We start from the raw sequence: 16,839 nt of genomic DNA, 5'->3' as shown, positions 1-16,839 counted from the left end.
GGAGGAGCGACATTTGATCATCACCTACAGGTTTGACCGTGCCACAATCCAGGAACTGTGTACCCAGTTGGAGCCACACCTGATCTCACCAATCCGCCATCCCACAGGAATACCCCCTGACGTGCAGGTGCTATAAGTGCTCCATTTCCTTGCAAGTGGATCATTTCAATCAACAGTGGCCATGGCATCAGGGATGTCCCAGCCTATGTTTTCCAACGTGCTGTCCAGAGTGTTGTCTGCCCTGCTGAAACACTTAAGGAGCTACATTGTTTTCCCTCAGGTGGAGGATTTGGCTACAGTGAAGGGTGACTTCTATGCCCTGGGACATATCCCCAACATCATAGGTGCTATTGATGGCACCCATGTAGCTCTGGTCCCCCCACGCAGGAGTGAACAGGTGTACAGGAACCGGAAGAGTTATCATTCCAAGAATGTACAGATGGTATGTTTGGCAGACCAGTACATTTCCCAGTTGAATGCTATGTTCCCTGGCTCAGTGCATGACGCCTACATCCTGCGGAATAGAAGCATCCCTTATGTGATGGGTCAACTCCAGAGGCACCGTGTGTGGCTATTAGGGGATTCTGGTTACCCCAACCTGTCATGGCTACTGACCCCAGTGAGGAATCCCAGGACCAGGGCAGAGGAACGCTACAATGAGGCCCATGGGCGGACTAGGAGGGTAATCGAACGCACCTTCGGCCTCCTGAAGGCCAGGTTCAGGTGCCTCCATATGACAGGTGGTTCCCTATTCTACTCACCAAGGAAGGTGTGCCAGATCATCATCGCCTGCTCCATGCTTCACCATCTTGCTTTGCGACGCCAGGTGCCTTTTCTGCAGGAGGATGGTCCAGATGACGGTGTTGTGGCAGCTGTGGAGCCTGTGGACAGTGATGAGGATGAAGCTGAGGAAGAAGACATAGACAACAGGGTGTCAGTCATACAGCAATATTTCCAGTGACACACAGGTGAGAACAATTTTTTTACTATCACATTCACTTTCACAGTTCTACCTCTATCCTGTCTGTCAATTAGTAGCAGTATATGGTAACTGAGTTATACATTTCCATTACGGTTTCACAGGTGTGGTTACCAATGTGTGTCATCTGCTTGCATCCTTCATGGACTTGTGATGTGTGACATAGGTATGTTGACATTACATTTTCGAACGGATTTTGCCATTGTCATAGTTAATACACATTTTCATAATCACAGACTGACTCCAGATTGTTTTGTGGTTCAAGGGTGTTTATTGAAGTGCTAATTATTGGAGTGGGTGGGAAAATGGTGATGGGTGATGGTGGAGGAATGTCCATGGCAGAGTCCAGTCTATTAGTCACACAGGTGCATTGCCCATATGGGCATAGGAAGTGGAGCTTGGGCAGTCCAAATCTTGACAGGGTAACAAAGTGGGACAGTGGGAGGACAATCAGGGTGGTCTCATTTCCTGGCGGGTGTCTTGCCATCTTGCTCTGTCCTGTTCCTGGATCTCAGGGACCGCTTGTGGGGTGGTCCTCCGTCTGCAGGGGGTGGGGTGCTGGTGTGGTGGTCCTGTGGCGGGGCATCCTGTCCACTAGCGCCGGCGGAGGTGGTGGGCAGTTCATCGTCCATGCTAGTGTCAGGGGCCCCTTGTAGTGCCACGGTGTCCCTCATGGTCTTTTGTATGTCCTTCAGCACCCCTACGATGGTGCCCACGGCAGAGCTGATGGTTCTGAGCTCCTCCCTGAACCCCAAATACTGTTTGTCCTGCAGGCGCTGGGTCTCCTGAAACTTGGCCAGGACCGTCGCCATCGTCTCCTGGGAATGGTGGTAGGCTCCCATGATGGAGGAGAGGGCCACGTGGAGAGTGGGTTCCCTTGGCCTGCCCGCCCCCTGTCGCACAGCATCCCTCCCAGTTCCCCTGTGTTCCTGTGCTTCCGTCCCCTGGACAGTGTGCCCACTACCACTGCCCCCAGGTCCCTGTTGTTGTTGGGGTGGTGGGTTACCCTGGGTTCCCTGTAGTGGTGGACACACCGCTGATTGACGTGTCCTGGGTACGGAGGTGTGGGCCCGCTGGGTGGGTGCTGTGCTGGTGTTACCAGAGGGTGGAAGGTCAGTGTTGGGCTGTGCCTGTGCAAGGGGAACTGACTGTCCCGAGGCACACGATGGTCCGGGCTGGTCATCTGGATCCAGTTGGCCAGAGCTGCTGTCATCACTGTGGGCCTCTTCTGTGGGTGGGGTAGAGATGTCTGGACCCTCCTGTCTGGTGACGTTGGGTAGTGGTCCTGCAGGGGTATAAAAGCACGATTATTGCATGTGTGTGTGTCATTGTGTGCAATGGGTGTGTGATGATGGTTGGGGGGGTGTAAAGGGTATGTGCTGTGGGCATGCTTTAGTGAGGGGTGTCCATGCTTTGGTGTTGCATGCAGGGCTTGGTGTTGGGATGTGTGGTTTGTGTATTGAGTACATTAGTGAGGATTTGGCGTGATAGGGGAGGGCGTGAGGGTGGGGGGGTGAGATAGCATGCAGTTGGGTGGGGGATATGATAGTTAAGATTTGACTTACCAGTGTCCCATCCTCCACCGACTCCTCCGAGGCCCTCAGGATGCATGATGGTCAAGACCTGCTCCTCCCATGTTGTTAGTTGTGGGGGAGGAGGTGGGGGTCCGCCGCCAGTCCGCTGAACCGCCAGGTGGTGTCTTGAGACCACGGAACGCACCTTCCCCCGTAGGTCGTTCCACCTCTTCCGGATGTCCTCCCGATTTCTTGGATGCTGTCCCACAGCGTTGACCCTGTCGACGATTCTTCGCCATAGCTCCATCTTCCTGGCTGGAGGTGTGCTGCACCTGTGCTCCAAATAGCTGTGGCTCTACCCGTAGGATTTCCTCCACCATGACCCTGAGCTCCTACTCGGAAAACCTGGGGTGTCTTTGGGGTGACATGGGGTGGTGTAGGTGATGTGTGGGGTGGTGTATGTGTTGATGTGTGTGGTGATGTGTGGTGGTGTGGGGTGTTTTGAGTGTGGATGTTGTATGGGTGATGGTGTTGTGTGCCTCTGTGTGGTGGGGTTGTCTATTGCTTTTGTCTCTCTCTGGCCTTCTTTCAGATATTTTTGTCGTAGGGGTTTGTGGGTGATGTGGGTGTGTGTTTTATATTGTATTGTGTGTGTGGGAGTGGTGTGTGTATGTGTATCAGGTGTGTGTATTTGGAATTGTCCAATGTGGTGGTGTTTTGGAGATGTGTGTGTATTTTGAGCGCGGCGGTGTGTACCGCCAATGGAATACCGCAGTTGTAAGACCGCCGCGTGGATTCGTGGGTCGTAATGGCATGGGCGTGTTTCTGTTGGCGTGACGGTGGAGGTTTTGTTTTTGCCAGTTTATCACTGACCTTTGGTGTGGCGGACTTGTGTGGGTGTCTGAATTTTGTCAGATTTCGAGATGTGGGTCATAATAGCTGTGGCGGAATTCCGCGGCCGCGGCGGTGTGTTGGCGGTCTTCTGCACGGCGGTAAGCGGCTTTTACCGCCAATGTTGTAATGATCCCCATAGTATTTGTCTTTGGAATTGTTGTACAGCGCACAGACATTGAGCACATTTCTCCCTTTCATGCCTTACAGGTGGACCGGCACCCCACACTGTTGGTGAGGTGGCTCGATTCGAGGACCCAGACAATTCCAGTAAGTGTTGATATGTCTGTTATGTGTTGTGTTTGCTGGTGATGTGTGATGGACTCCTGGGTGTTGGACACAGAGCAAGGTTTGATGCACTGGCCAATCATTTGTTTTGTTCCATGAGTGGAATATCACTTTTATCACCATCTTTGAGTTGGCCAATCCTTATCCTATTGTCATATTTTGGTATTCTAGGTCAGTCCTGTAGGCATGGCAATGTGAATAGGGATGAGTCATGTGGATAAAACTTGATTTAGAAAAAGTCGCAATGGACCATATTAGTGAAGTAGTCAGCCAGTCAGACCCAAATTCTCCCAGAATGGGGATGCCAAATGCTTACCCACAGACTTCTGCTTCCCTATTTACTAATGTACTTATTGAACTGTAGGTTAAACTTCCTAGCAGCATGTTGCTCCACATGTAGTGCTACGAGTATGTGGCACTTGAGTGCAATGGCCTAGGTGCGCATGCAACTCATGGCCAGGGGTGTTCTAGCATCTCTGTGTTTGTTGTAAGTCATGGCTTACTGGTAGTAAATGATGTGGACAAAGGTCTGCATTTCCAAACATGAGTGTCAATGGGATTGGTCAAGGGTTAACTGTCTCCTATTTGGGGATCCTCCTTACCTGTGGTGTGTGTGCTGGACCAAACACATGTCCAGCTTTCCTAAGCTTCCTGGGTGTCCTTGTTGTTAGAATTTATTAGTTGTTAGTCCACCCCCCCCTCAGACACAGGCATAGGTTTGTGAATAGTGTACCGAGGACTGATGATACAAGTTTGGTACACAGACATGTAAATCAGTGAATCACTTGTCTGAACCTAGCATACACACTCATGTTTCGCACATGCTTACTATACTGGCAAGTCCATTTACAACTTGCAGATCATGTGGCCCTAGATTTCCATCCCGTACAATGACATTTGTAACCCTGGCAGTGGTGGAGGATGTGCAGCATGATTGTTAGCTGACTACTGGCAGAACTATGATGCCAAAATCATGCCTGTTGTTACCTCTTCTTCATTAGCTTTATTTCGGTAAATATAAATACCATAAAAGCACATCACATTTGACAATTTCATAATTAAAAAAGAACAACAAACTACATAATAGACAGTTTTAGTCATAGAAGATTAAAAAAGAGAAAAGAAGTGTTTGGATATAAGCATTTCCCTACTGTAAAATCGCACCTTATTATAGATTTACGTAAAAATACATAGTAGGTATTAAAAATCAAATACAGACCTGGCCAAACATATCAAATAAAAAAACTTTTCTATTTAAAAGTGTAAAAGTATCTAAACAAAACAGGTAAAAAGGGCGAAGGGGAGATGCGTCTAGGCCAATTAGAATAGTAAGTGCATACAAAGATAGATTCATCAATGACTGGTCCCCACATCCGTTGTTAACTTTTCCTCTATTTTTTTGAGCGTGTTCAATCTAATATGCCAGATTGAATCTAAATATTTTGCCAAGCAGCAAACCACTAAAACAGATGAGTCAGATTTAAAAATTCTCAGAGCCAGCGAACAATTTTTAAAACCCATTTTCCTGCATAAAGGAATAATCCAGCGGACTCTTTGTTTGTGGTATGCGGGGCATTGGAAGAGGATGTGGGTTATAGATTCTTCTCTGGCGCAGCCCATCGGACACATCTTGGAAGTGCAGCTGGAGTTAGACCATTTATATGTAAGGGTACGCAGAGGAAGAGAGCCTACCCTAAATCTAATATATAATGCACGAACGAACGGAGAAGAAACTATGGGGGTCATTCTAACCCTGGCGGTAAAAACCGCCAGGGCGAATGACCGCGGTAGCACCGCCAACAGGCTGGCGGTGCACCGCTGGGCATTCTGACCGTGGCGGTTCAGGCGCGGCCAGAAACCGCTGCCCTTGAGAATCCTCCATGGCGGCGGAGCGCGCTCCGCCGCCATGGGGATTCTGACACCCCCTACCGCCATCCTGTGGAACAGGATGGTGGTAGGGGGTGCCGCGGGGCCCCTGGGGGCCCCTGCAGTGCCCATGCCAATGGCATGGGCCCTGCAGGGCCCCCCGTAAGAGGGCCCCAAAAAGAATTTCAGTGTCTGCCTAGCAGACACTGAAATTCGCGACGGGTGCTACTGCACCCGTCGCACTCCAGCAACTCCGCCGGCTCCATTCGGAGCCGGCTTCATCGTTGCTGGGTCTTTCCTGCTGTGCTGGCGGGCGGCCTTTTGGCGGTCGCCCGCCAGCACAGCGGGAAAGCCAGAATGGCCGCCACGGTCTTGTGACCGCGGTGCGGTCATTTGGCGGTAACCGCATGGCTGGCGGCGACCGCCGCCCGCCGCGGTTAGAATCACCGCCTATGTCCATATATTGTACAAATTCGTAGTGGCATTTGAATTGTAGGAAATTGCCCGTCATGGAAGATGGCGAGACAGCAGACAATTGTGAAAGTTGGACATGGAGCCAAAATGCATCCTTTAATATCTGTAATGCATTTTTTGGGATAGATAGCGGGTCCTTCCAATAAGACCCCAAACCAAGTAGTGAGAAGGTCCGTTCTACGTATACACACCACTTAATTTTTGGGCTGGTGTTGGTGGCCATCAGATTAGCTAGCCCACATCTATAGGGGGCGAGAGAATCTAATGACCATAAACGAATCCAGTATAACAGGGGCCTAAGTGTGACGATCTGGCTGATGGGGGGCAGGTTTAGGTCCATTCGTATTGGGAGCAATGGGGTGCTGGAAGGAACTCTTAGCAATGACCTTAAGAAGGAGTTTTCCACCTTTGTCAGATCATCTAAGCTACAGTGGCCCCACAATTCGGCTCCATAAATTGCACCCCCTCTTGCTTGTAATTTGTAGATTTCAACAGCGGGCGTCATGGCAAAGCTAGGAGATCTAGCTGCGAATCTTATAATGCCACTCGCTCGCTGTTTCAATCGTAGGGTGGCCTTCTGGATATGACCGTGCCACTTATGCGAGTCTTCTAATTTCAAGCCTAGGTAATCAAAGTCGCTGACTCTTTCCAGCGCAGCACCCTCTAGATAGATAGGTCGTCGCATCCTGCCTTTTTTGTCCCCAAACACCATACACTTGGTTTTTGATCGATTAATTTCGAGGCCATGGTCATTGCAAAAATCCATGAACCTCGAAAGCAGAGTTGAGAGACCTGTGGCTGTTTGGGATATCAGCAGGGTGTCGTCGGCAAATAGGAGGCAGGGAATCTTCTGCCCTCCTAGTCTAGGGGCATCGTTGGAACACTCCATGAGATAAGGAATACATGCGTTTATAAAGAGGAGGAATAAAGTAGGGGCAAGCACGCAGCCTTGTCTTACACCATGAGCAGTAAGAAATTTTTCAGTTAATTCGCCTTGGGAGCCCCATCTGATTCTTCCATAATTACCAGTATAGAGATCTCTGAAAATGTTTAAAATAGAGCAAGGGACTCCTATTTTGGACAAGACTTCCCACAGTTTGTGGCGGGGTACTGGATCAAAGGCCGATTTTAGGTCAACGAATGCTACATATAGATGACCTAAGTGTACATCGACAACTTTCCATTTGATAGAAATAAAACGGAATATCTGATCTATTGTGCTAGTTTTTTCTCTGAAACCCGCTTGGAGGTGATTTAGGATTTGGTTTTCTACTGTCCATTTGTTCAGCCTACTCAACAACTGATAGCAGAATATTTTTTGAAGGTTGTCGAGGAGGCTGATAGGTCTATAATTTCCCGGGATGTTCCTCTCTCCTTTCTTGTGTATGGGCACAATAATTGCCTCTTTCCATGAATCAGGATAAATTCTGGTAGTCAAAATGGCATTAGAAAGCCTATTGATATATGGACCCCAGGTGTTCTGGTCCACTTTAAACATGTCAGAGGGAATCCCATCCGACCCAGGGGCTTTCGCTGCTTTCTGAGCAGTGATGGCCAGCACAGTTTCGTTCAATGAAAAGGGAGGCAAGAAGGGCGTGGGCTCACCCAGAGTTATTGGCTCCCCCAAGTTTGTGTCAGGAATGTGACTGGCCAGAGAAGGGCCATACAGTTCCTTGAAATAAGAGAGCCAAATGTCAGGAGAAATGTGAAACTCCAGATAAGGTGCTCGGTTCTGGTCGCTGCAAGAGACCAGAAGCCAGAACCGTTTGGAGTCGTGGACTGTAGCTGCCTCAAGTAGATTACTCCAGAACCCCTCTTCATACTCGAGTTTGCTTTTGTTGCATGTAGAGACATAGTGACGTCTAGCATTAATAATACCTGATCTATCCTTTGTCCTTAACACATTGACCAAAGTATTTTTAGCCTCCCTACACCTCTTATTGAACCATTTAGAGTGAGGTTGGGTACAGGAGTTAGTCAAGGGCCTGGGGCATTTAGTAAACAACTCTTTCAAGGTAGCAAAGAGGTTCAAGTGGAGAGGCAGTACTTCGGTTGGAGCGAGAGTAAGGTTATCATCAAATAACTGATGGGAAGAAGTTAAGACACACAGTTTTTCTTGAAGCTTTTTTGATTGCACAAAGGAGTCCCATCTGACCGTACGCCTATTACTAGACAGCTCCATAGCAATACAAGAGACAGGAGGGAGTACAACTCCTGCTAAGAGAGGTCTCTTATACGTAATCTGGAGAGGTGCATGATCGCTAGTATGTGGGTTGCCCACTTCCACATCTAGTATATAGTGCCAAGCTCTTAAATCGAAAAAAATATAATCCAGTTTATTACTGTATGAGCCCCTAAAGAAAGTTGGTCTGGCAGGATTGTCAGCTGGGAAGCGGCCATTACCAAAACGGAGGCCGTGGGATATCATAAGGTCTATTAACTGTGTAGCCCTGGCACACGGTTTATATAGATTTCGCTGGATGGAATGAGGAATCAGAAAGGAAGGGATGTTCCATACACTATCTTCAAGCTGCATGACCTCTGTGTGGTCTACATTAAGTTCAAGTTGAACATTAAAGTCTCCTGCTATTATGATATGGTATTTAAGACGTAGATCTGGGATTAAGGTATTCAATAGCTCGATAGTGGAAGAGCGGTGGTTGGAAGGTCCCGGCCTACTGTAGATGTTTATACAAAGGACAGGAGAGCCTGAGACTGGGTGAATGGCAACAGCCAAAATGTCTTAAAAATCCACGTGTATCTCCTTTATACCTCTCACCTCTTTAGATTTTACCCAAGTGATTAAACCCCCTGCCGCACTACCTGCTGGAGATGGCTTGGCAGCTTTAAAAAAGGAGCTAAACCCTTGTTTGTACATACAATGTGTTGCCCATGTTTCCTGGAAAATACAGACATTAAAATTTTCGATAAATGCCCCCCACTCAGTATCAACGAGCCTGTTGTTACCCATCTTGTACGGTTTAGATGTGCTATGTGTGATAGAACCTTTGTAGGCTGGCCTGCCATGTACTTCCTCTGGGACAATCAATGATCTGTATGATTATCTGAGCTGTTACAAGTACAATAGATGTATTGTCTGAATTACTTCACAATTCATAATTCACATTTCATACAATGCAGTACCTAATGATAGATTTTCTATATGTCTTAACAGCTGCAAATGTGACACCGATCCAGGTCAGGGAGTTTCAACGGCGGGCAATGAGATAGCGCCACATCCTTGATGTCGAGTCTGGGTACCGAAAAATGGCCCACAGATATCGCCATGAACGAGCCTCCGGAGCCTGGAGGGCTTTTCCACAAGGCAGACCTTCTTTGCCTACCACAACCACCACCAGCACCACCACCACTACCACCCAGGTGGCACCAGCAGAAGCTGGGACCGTTGCGGGACCATCCACAGCAACTGCACCTGGCCCAAGCACAGCACCACCTGCAGGGCAGCCCACAGCCATGGACACTACACGGCCCCATACTTCCTCGGCTGGCACCCAGACCACCCCTGCTGCAGCCATTGACCCTGCTGCTTTTGGACAAATGCAACAGAAATTGGACCGTGTCCTTAGGAAGATGAGCTGACTGCGGCAGGAGGTGCGAGAGGTCAACTGGCGGGTGCGTTCGATCAAGAGAACCCTCCGGAGGGCCAACCTGTAGACAATGAGACGGACATGATTCCTTCCCCTCCCTCATCTTTCCTGGTTCTTATACTTTGTGGGTTTAGGGGGCTTAGTGTTAGGTTAGTATAGGCTGTTAGTTTAGTTAGTATTAGTGGGTGGGGGGTCCTGAATATTTCTACTGTTTATTTTTAAGTGTGTGGGTGGGTGGGTGGGGGCAATGTTGGGGTTCTTGTGTGTTTACAAAAGAAAAAAAAATAACAAAAAGATTTACAAAATAAAACAAAAAAAAACAAAAAATATATATTTGTTTAGTATAGGATAGTATGTGTTTAGGTTAGTATCTGTTGTCCTCCATGTGTCCCATCTCATAGGGGGGGTGGGGGGTTTGATGTTTAGAACGTTTCGTTAAATGTGATAAGTAAGTTTAGCTTAGGTTAGTTAGGGACAGTTGTGGGTAATGAGTAGTTAGAGTAGATTAGGTTAGGTAAGGCTTTTCCCCGAGTTTTCACTTCTGTTTTTACTGTTTAATAAATATGTAGGTAATCCTTTACAGTATGTGTCACATGCTTGTAGATCAGGGCCTTGGCATGGGTGTACAGTGTCTCTTTTGTATTACATTTTGTGTCCTATGCTGCAAACAAATCCCAACTGAGCTGTAACATTGGCAGCTACCCCAAAGCTACTTAGCTAAGATTCGGCCATTCATTGCAACCACCAATCACAGTTACTATTGATCCCAAAGTGTGTTTTTTTCATGATGTATGTTTTCAATGTCACATACTGTGCTTCCAGATTTAGTATTGGGGACCCTGTGTTATGTCTGACTGCAGGCTCATGTCCAAGGAAACCCTTATAAGGTGAGTGGTAGTATGCTCTCTTGTGGTATAGTGTATATAACTCAATTGATCATTTGTTGCACTGTTCAGCATGATAACTTATTTGAATGTAAACACATACACCTCCATTCATGCAGTTTGGTGTGTGTTAGCTTATATTTAGGGTCAATGTTACATACGTTAGTTTTGCATTGAAGCAACATTTTGAAGGCACTATTTTCTGGTTTTGACATCCCTTGAGGAGGCGTAAATCTGTCCAACACAGCATTATGGAGTATAGTTTCTCTTTTCCTCAGAAATTACCCTCAGGAAGGGCAGAGTATGGTAGAATCCAGGCCACTGTGCATAGTTATCAGGCCACATTATTTCAGGACAGTTGTATTGACAACTATGATAATTGACAGGAGGCAAAATTCACTGATCTACTACACAGTTGATGTGTCACATTACACAGAGACAAAGTGGTTGTTTAAGTGCTATTTATTGAAAGGTGCTGTAGTGCTATATGTACATTGTCCATGATTGTGTGTCCATTATAGTGACATCTTCCATTGTGATCCTACACAAGTGCAAAAGGACATGTCAATGGACATGCTGGGGTGAAGTGTCAGACAGTGCAGAGGGACAGGACTTGCCAATAAGTTAGTGAGAGACAATCACTGGGCAGGCTGGCAAGATAAACAGTGGTTTGCAGAACAGTGCTTGAGTACAGTTGTTGCAAGACTGGCATGTTACAAAGCGCAGGACCTTGGTAATAGGTGGCCATGTGGCAGGGACTAGTGCTACCGGGTACTTTTACGTGTGAGGGTGATCTGTTCCTGGTCTTCATCTTCTGATGTGTGTGTTGCCTCCTCTGCCCTTGTTGGTGGTGGTTGTGAAGGGGCAACACACACCTCAGTGTGTGTAGACGTGGAGTCAGACATCCCGGTAGCTGCTACCTGTGGGCGTCTTAAGGGCAGTACTACTGCAAGGAGGATCTGCTGGTTCTTAGGAATAGCAGCCACATCACGATGATAGGCAGCCAGGTCGGCCCTGAGGGGTTCAATGTTGCATTTGTGCACATGTTGACAGGATTGCTGTTTTAGGTAATGGGTCAACTGTATTGCAGCTGTGCTGATTTCCTTCAGCCTTTTTTCTACTTCCTGCAAGATAGTTATTCACCCTTGCATAGCTGCTGCCTGTTCTTCAGTTGACATCATGCACAAACGCACCCTCTCTAGGCTGGCTGCCATATTTTGCATCCCCAACCGCACATCCTTGGCCAGTTCCCGCTGTACTCCGACTACAGTTCTCTCAAAGCTGGTGCCAGTGTCGTCAGAGTCCTCATCAGTATTGGAGCTGGCAGGTCGTACAATTGGGGTGGTGGGTGGATCCTCTGTGATGGCTGCTGTATCTGTGCTCCTCTTTGTGACTGAAGGTGGGGTCTGGAGGGTTCCAAGGACCTCTTGGAGGGTCTGGTGGCTGATGTTTGTCAGCTCGTCATCCATGTCATCAGGGTAGTCCTGGACAGGCATATCCGCAGGAGATCCATCGTCCTCTGCAATGAAATACGGTACAATTAGTGTGTCTGTGTTGGGGCATTTGTGATGTGACATGCCTGCCTTGTGAGGATTTTCACATTGTGATCTTGTTTCCTGTTCATTGCTCCAGTCTTTCAGATGGGCATTCTCCCAGGCCTATGCCCCACCTGCATGTCACATGTATTGTGGTCAGTTTGTGGACTTGTCAGCATCATCTCCTCTAGGTGTTGGTTCCTGCCAAATAGTGAATTGCCACCTTCTTGTCCTACTCAACCCTCCCCCTACTTTCATTCTCATGGTGAGGCCTTTCACTGGCTGTGGGTGTTCTGATGGCACTAGCAGCACACTTAACAATCTGGACCTGCCCCAGTCTCTGATCTTTCACATCCACCTATAGGTAGTTGAAATGTAGCGTATACTATGTATAGCATTGTTATGGCACAATATGGATGTCAGCATTGGTAATGTGTACTGCTGATGTTGGGGAATGTGTGGTACATTGGATTGCCTTGATAGTCGTAGCAGTGTCCTATTTCCTCCTCTGACTGTGCAGGTGTATTTCAGTGACCAGTGACATGTGTCCTCCCCCTCAATGCTGTTGTCTGAGCAGTATGACATGTGGGATATTGCATTGTGACCCAGGCACAGGATGGACCCTGACATGTGCAGCATGGGTGTGACATTACTGCTGTGTACCTCCTAATGTGGATGACATTGGCTGATGTTTGTGGAAACTATGGACATTCACATTTGGCAGGACTGGAACGTTTGTCTTGATTTCAGGGGATTGTTAACGTTGTCATCCTAAACCCTCTACTTTGGGTGTGTATGATCCATTGGGACGTTACTGCCATTGGCTACTTGACCAGCACACACAGCAGAGGTGGTAGTGGCAACTGTTGTCAATGTTACATTCCAGTTGTCGGTATGGCTAGAGGTTGTTAATTGGGCCCTAGTTAATGTAGGGAGTATAGTGGCTGACGTGTGACGGGATGTTAGTTTGACGTTGTGCCCCTCCCTCCTGGTGTGGCTTTACCTTTGCAACATCGTTGGCATGGCAGCATACCCCCATGGAAAGGTTGTTGGTGTTGTGTAGAGGTGTGCCCCAGGTTTCCTCTGAACAGGCCATGCCCCCCTGCCGTGCCCCTTTATCCATGCCACTCCATGTATATGATGACTTACATGCATTGTGTAGTAGGTATCCCCCCCGCTGGCAGTTAACATTAGTGCATTTAAATTCTCCATGCGACTTACTCTGCATGTGCGTTATCTCCTGGTAGTCTGCGTTGTCCTGCCCTTAGATCCCTGTGACGATCTCCTCAGGGATGACAGCTGCGACCATCTCCTCCATGTGGTCCAGGGCCTCCTGCGGTGCTGGACTCCTACCTCCAGTCTGCAGTGCTGCCTTCCTGTTCCTGGCCATCTTTTCCTTGGTCCTGCGCTTGCATTCATGCCAGAGTTTCTTGCACTCGATGACTGTTCCGCGTACTTCTGCCACACTGTTAATCTTGTCAACAATTTGTTGCCATATTGCCTCTCTCCTACTGATTGGCAACTTTGAGGTGACAAACAGTTGGTGCTGGTGTTCCGTCACCTCTTTAACCAGAATTTCCTGCTCCTCTGCACTGAAGCGACACCTTCTTTTCTTCTTCTCCCTGTCCTGGGTCTTGTGTGGGTCCTCCTGGCTGGTTCCTGGTCTGTTGTCATCTTTCTGGGGTCTGTACAGGCATCTGGGATCCATTTTGGCTCTCCTCTGAACAAAGGCTGTGTTTGCGGCGTCTTTTGACGCTATTGCGTCAAAAAACGCTGCATATCCGGTTTGCGGTGTCGTAAATTGGCTCACAGTCATTTCCGCGGCGTTAACGTTGTCATCTTCCTGGGGTCTGTACAGGCATCTAGGATCCATTTTGGCTCTCCTCTGTACAAATGGTTGTGTTTGCGGCGAGTTTTGACGCTATTGCGTCAAAAAATGCTGCATATCCGGTTTGCGGTGTCGTAAATCGGCTCACAGTCATTTCCGCCGTGTTAACGTCATTTTCCTTCACGACGTGACGCTGTGGTGTGCGTCAAAGAAAATGACTCACACCTGTGGTTTGCACCCGCACGGCCCATCGAAATGGCGTTAACCAGCTGTAATCTTTTTGACGCAAAACTGCGTCGGTGCAGTTTTGCATCAAAAAGTATAAATATGGGCCTCAGTTTCCAAGCAGCTGTAAGAGGGAGGTGAATAATGGTTTGGAACAAAAATGTTACACACTGACAAGAAAATCTATATTCCAGGTTAACCGGGATCTGGGTCAAAATATGAAGTCTCTGGTCCTATTGGGAATGACGTGTTAGCTGTAGAGAGCCATTATGAAAGGAATTGCAGAAACCCAAGTGTCTGTCATTTCACCGAGTCTCCCTCTTCGTGTGACTCAATGGAAGTTTAGGCCCTGTCTAGGTATAGTGAACACAGAGGGGATTTGTTTGAAAGGGGCTGTTATGACAGCCAAGGTGGCATTTGAGATCTGGTGTTGATCAAGAAATAGGACAAGCCAGAAAGGCATGGATGTCAATTCATTAAATTGCTATGAGTAGCAGAAGTGGTACTTCTCATGAAATAAATTCAATGTTAAATTATTTAGGTATTGAAGGATGTGTGCTAGAGTGGACTAGTATGCGGAACACATCAACACTCTGGGACAAAGGAAGGGGTACAGCTTTTACGTGCTTACTAGAAGTGTTTCTTACATCTCAGGAAATAGCTTTGTGGCCTGCCATCATTGTAACATTACAAGAAATTGCACCACGTGATCTGAGTATGCTTCTTTACCTTCCTTTTGATTACCTAAAATTCTCCATTAGCCAATTATATGCCTGGTCTGGTAACCACATTCAGCCCTTTTCATTTTAGTTCGAAGTCAAACTGTCACATTTTCCATAGAATCATTTTCACTCTCAGTGAGGCTGTCACTTTCACAAGCAGTTATTTATGTCCTCTTTTAGGCTGACATAGTACCTGATTCGTAAACTATATCCCCTCAGTATGTCACATTCTCGAGTTATTTCGACTCACTCTCACATTCCCTACAAGTTGGTTGGGACTGGAAAGTCCCCTGCATGCTAAATGGGCATTATCCCCGCCTTGAGGTCCTAACTGCATTTATATCAGGTATCCTGATTTTGTTTTAATTTTGACCCTGATGTCACACTAGTTTTAGCTTAGCTTAGGGCCTGATTACGGAGTTGGTGGTCCGTCGCCCAGACCGCTAATACGACAGTGGGAAGGTGGCTGCCAAGCTAGCGGCCTCCCCACCGCTTTATGCAATGTTTTTGTTGGGCTGATCACTAGAAATGGTGCAACGGCATTGGCCTCAGCTCTCAGAGAGAGCCTAGGCCAAAGTCCCTGCACACAGCACACTCGGAATGTGCACTGTCTACAATATGTCTATAGTATGCTGACCGGGGGGCCCTTCAATGACCACAACGTAGTTGTGGGCATTGCAGGGGCCACCCTGTGGCCCAACTCTGCCTTTCTGCCAGCCTTTTCATGGCGGCGACACCGCCATGAAAAGGCTTGCAGAAAGGAAAGTCGTGATCAGCACGGCGGTGCCGAACTCAAAACTGCCATGGCTGACCACAACTTTCACCACCAACCCATTAGGATCTCTGATCCTGGTGTTAGTGGTGATGTGCAGGCGGTCCCACTGCCAGCATCGTAACGTGGAGGTCAGACCGCCAAGAATGTGCCAACGCGGGAACGACAGTCCATGGACTGCGATACTCACAATCAGGCCCTTAGTTTGTGTATTAGGTTAGTTTAGTTATGTGTAAATAGGCCTCCGTTTGTCTTTGACTGTGTGCAGTCCTGGCTGGACCTGCCATGTAACCACGTGTACCCTCATTACTAATATTTGATTAGTGTCCCTATCATTGTTATAGCGCATAGAGTGGTGGTGTAAGAGAAATCTGTGCCTAATAGAAATCAATATTGTGACCAGACAATTTTAATTAGGTCATTTGGTTTGATGCCTGCGGGCCCACCCGTGTAAATTATCGCTGCTATGTGTATGACCAACATTTGTGCTGACATCCTGAATGTGTGTTGCATATGTTTGTGTGTAGCAAGTTTAGCACATGCAAGTTATGAGAATGAGCCAGAGTAATGGGAGTGAGTGGGATCCCTTTTGGATGTCCCTGGTCTTGTCGAATTAGCATGGAGCTGCTGATTAGTTTTCCTGAGGAGTATAATTTCGTGAATTGTAGGGAGAGGCTTGGGACTGAAGAGTCTGTGAAAGCTGAGAAAGTCTCTAGGTGAGGCCTGACCTTTTGTCTATCGTTGATTTCTCTTTCAGATTTGCTGATGACAGACGACAAGTGCAGAAACCTCACACATCTTTGTGCCTTGGTTGTGGGTGTTCCAGGATGGGGACTGTCCCAGCGCTATCTGTTGCACGAAGCATTCATTTACACCCATATGCAAAAAAGCTGTCTGGAGATCAGGCTGCAGAAGACACTTGAAAGAGGAATCACCTCAAACCAGTTCCACAGTTTGATACTTTTGGCTTCACATCGACTTGTTGATAAATGTGCCCCTGATTTATTTGTGCAAACTGCTCCTAGCATCAAAATGAATGCAAGGATGCATGTGGTGCTAAAATGTTATAATAAATGCTAGAGTTGCATTTTACGTAATTGCACATATTTATCCCAAAGTTTCACATAAATATGCAAAATCAAATTACACAAATTAGGCACACACCTAGTTTCGAGACGGTACATGGGATTTATTTTAATCTATTCAAGCACCTAAAAGGGCACAATTTATTCTTAATGGAAGCCTGTTAACCC

This window comes from Pleurodeles waltl, chromosome 3_1 (genome assembly GCF_031143425.1).
Source record: "Pleurodeles waltl isolate 20211129_DDA chromosome 3_1, aPleWal1.hap1.20221129, whole genome shotgun sequence".
In the NCBI taxonomy this organism is placed as follows: Eukaryota; Metazoa; Chordata; class Amphibia; order Caudata; family Salamandridae; genus Pleurodeles; species Pleurodeles waltl.
The sequence above is the reverse complement of the archived record's forward strand: the minus strand, read 5'-3'. Positions refer to the sequence as shown.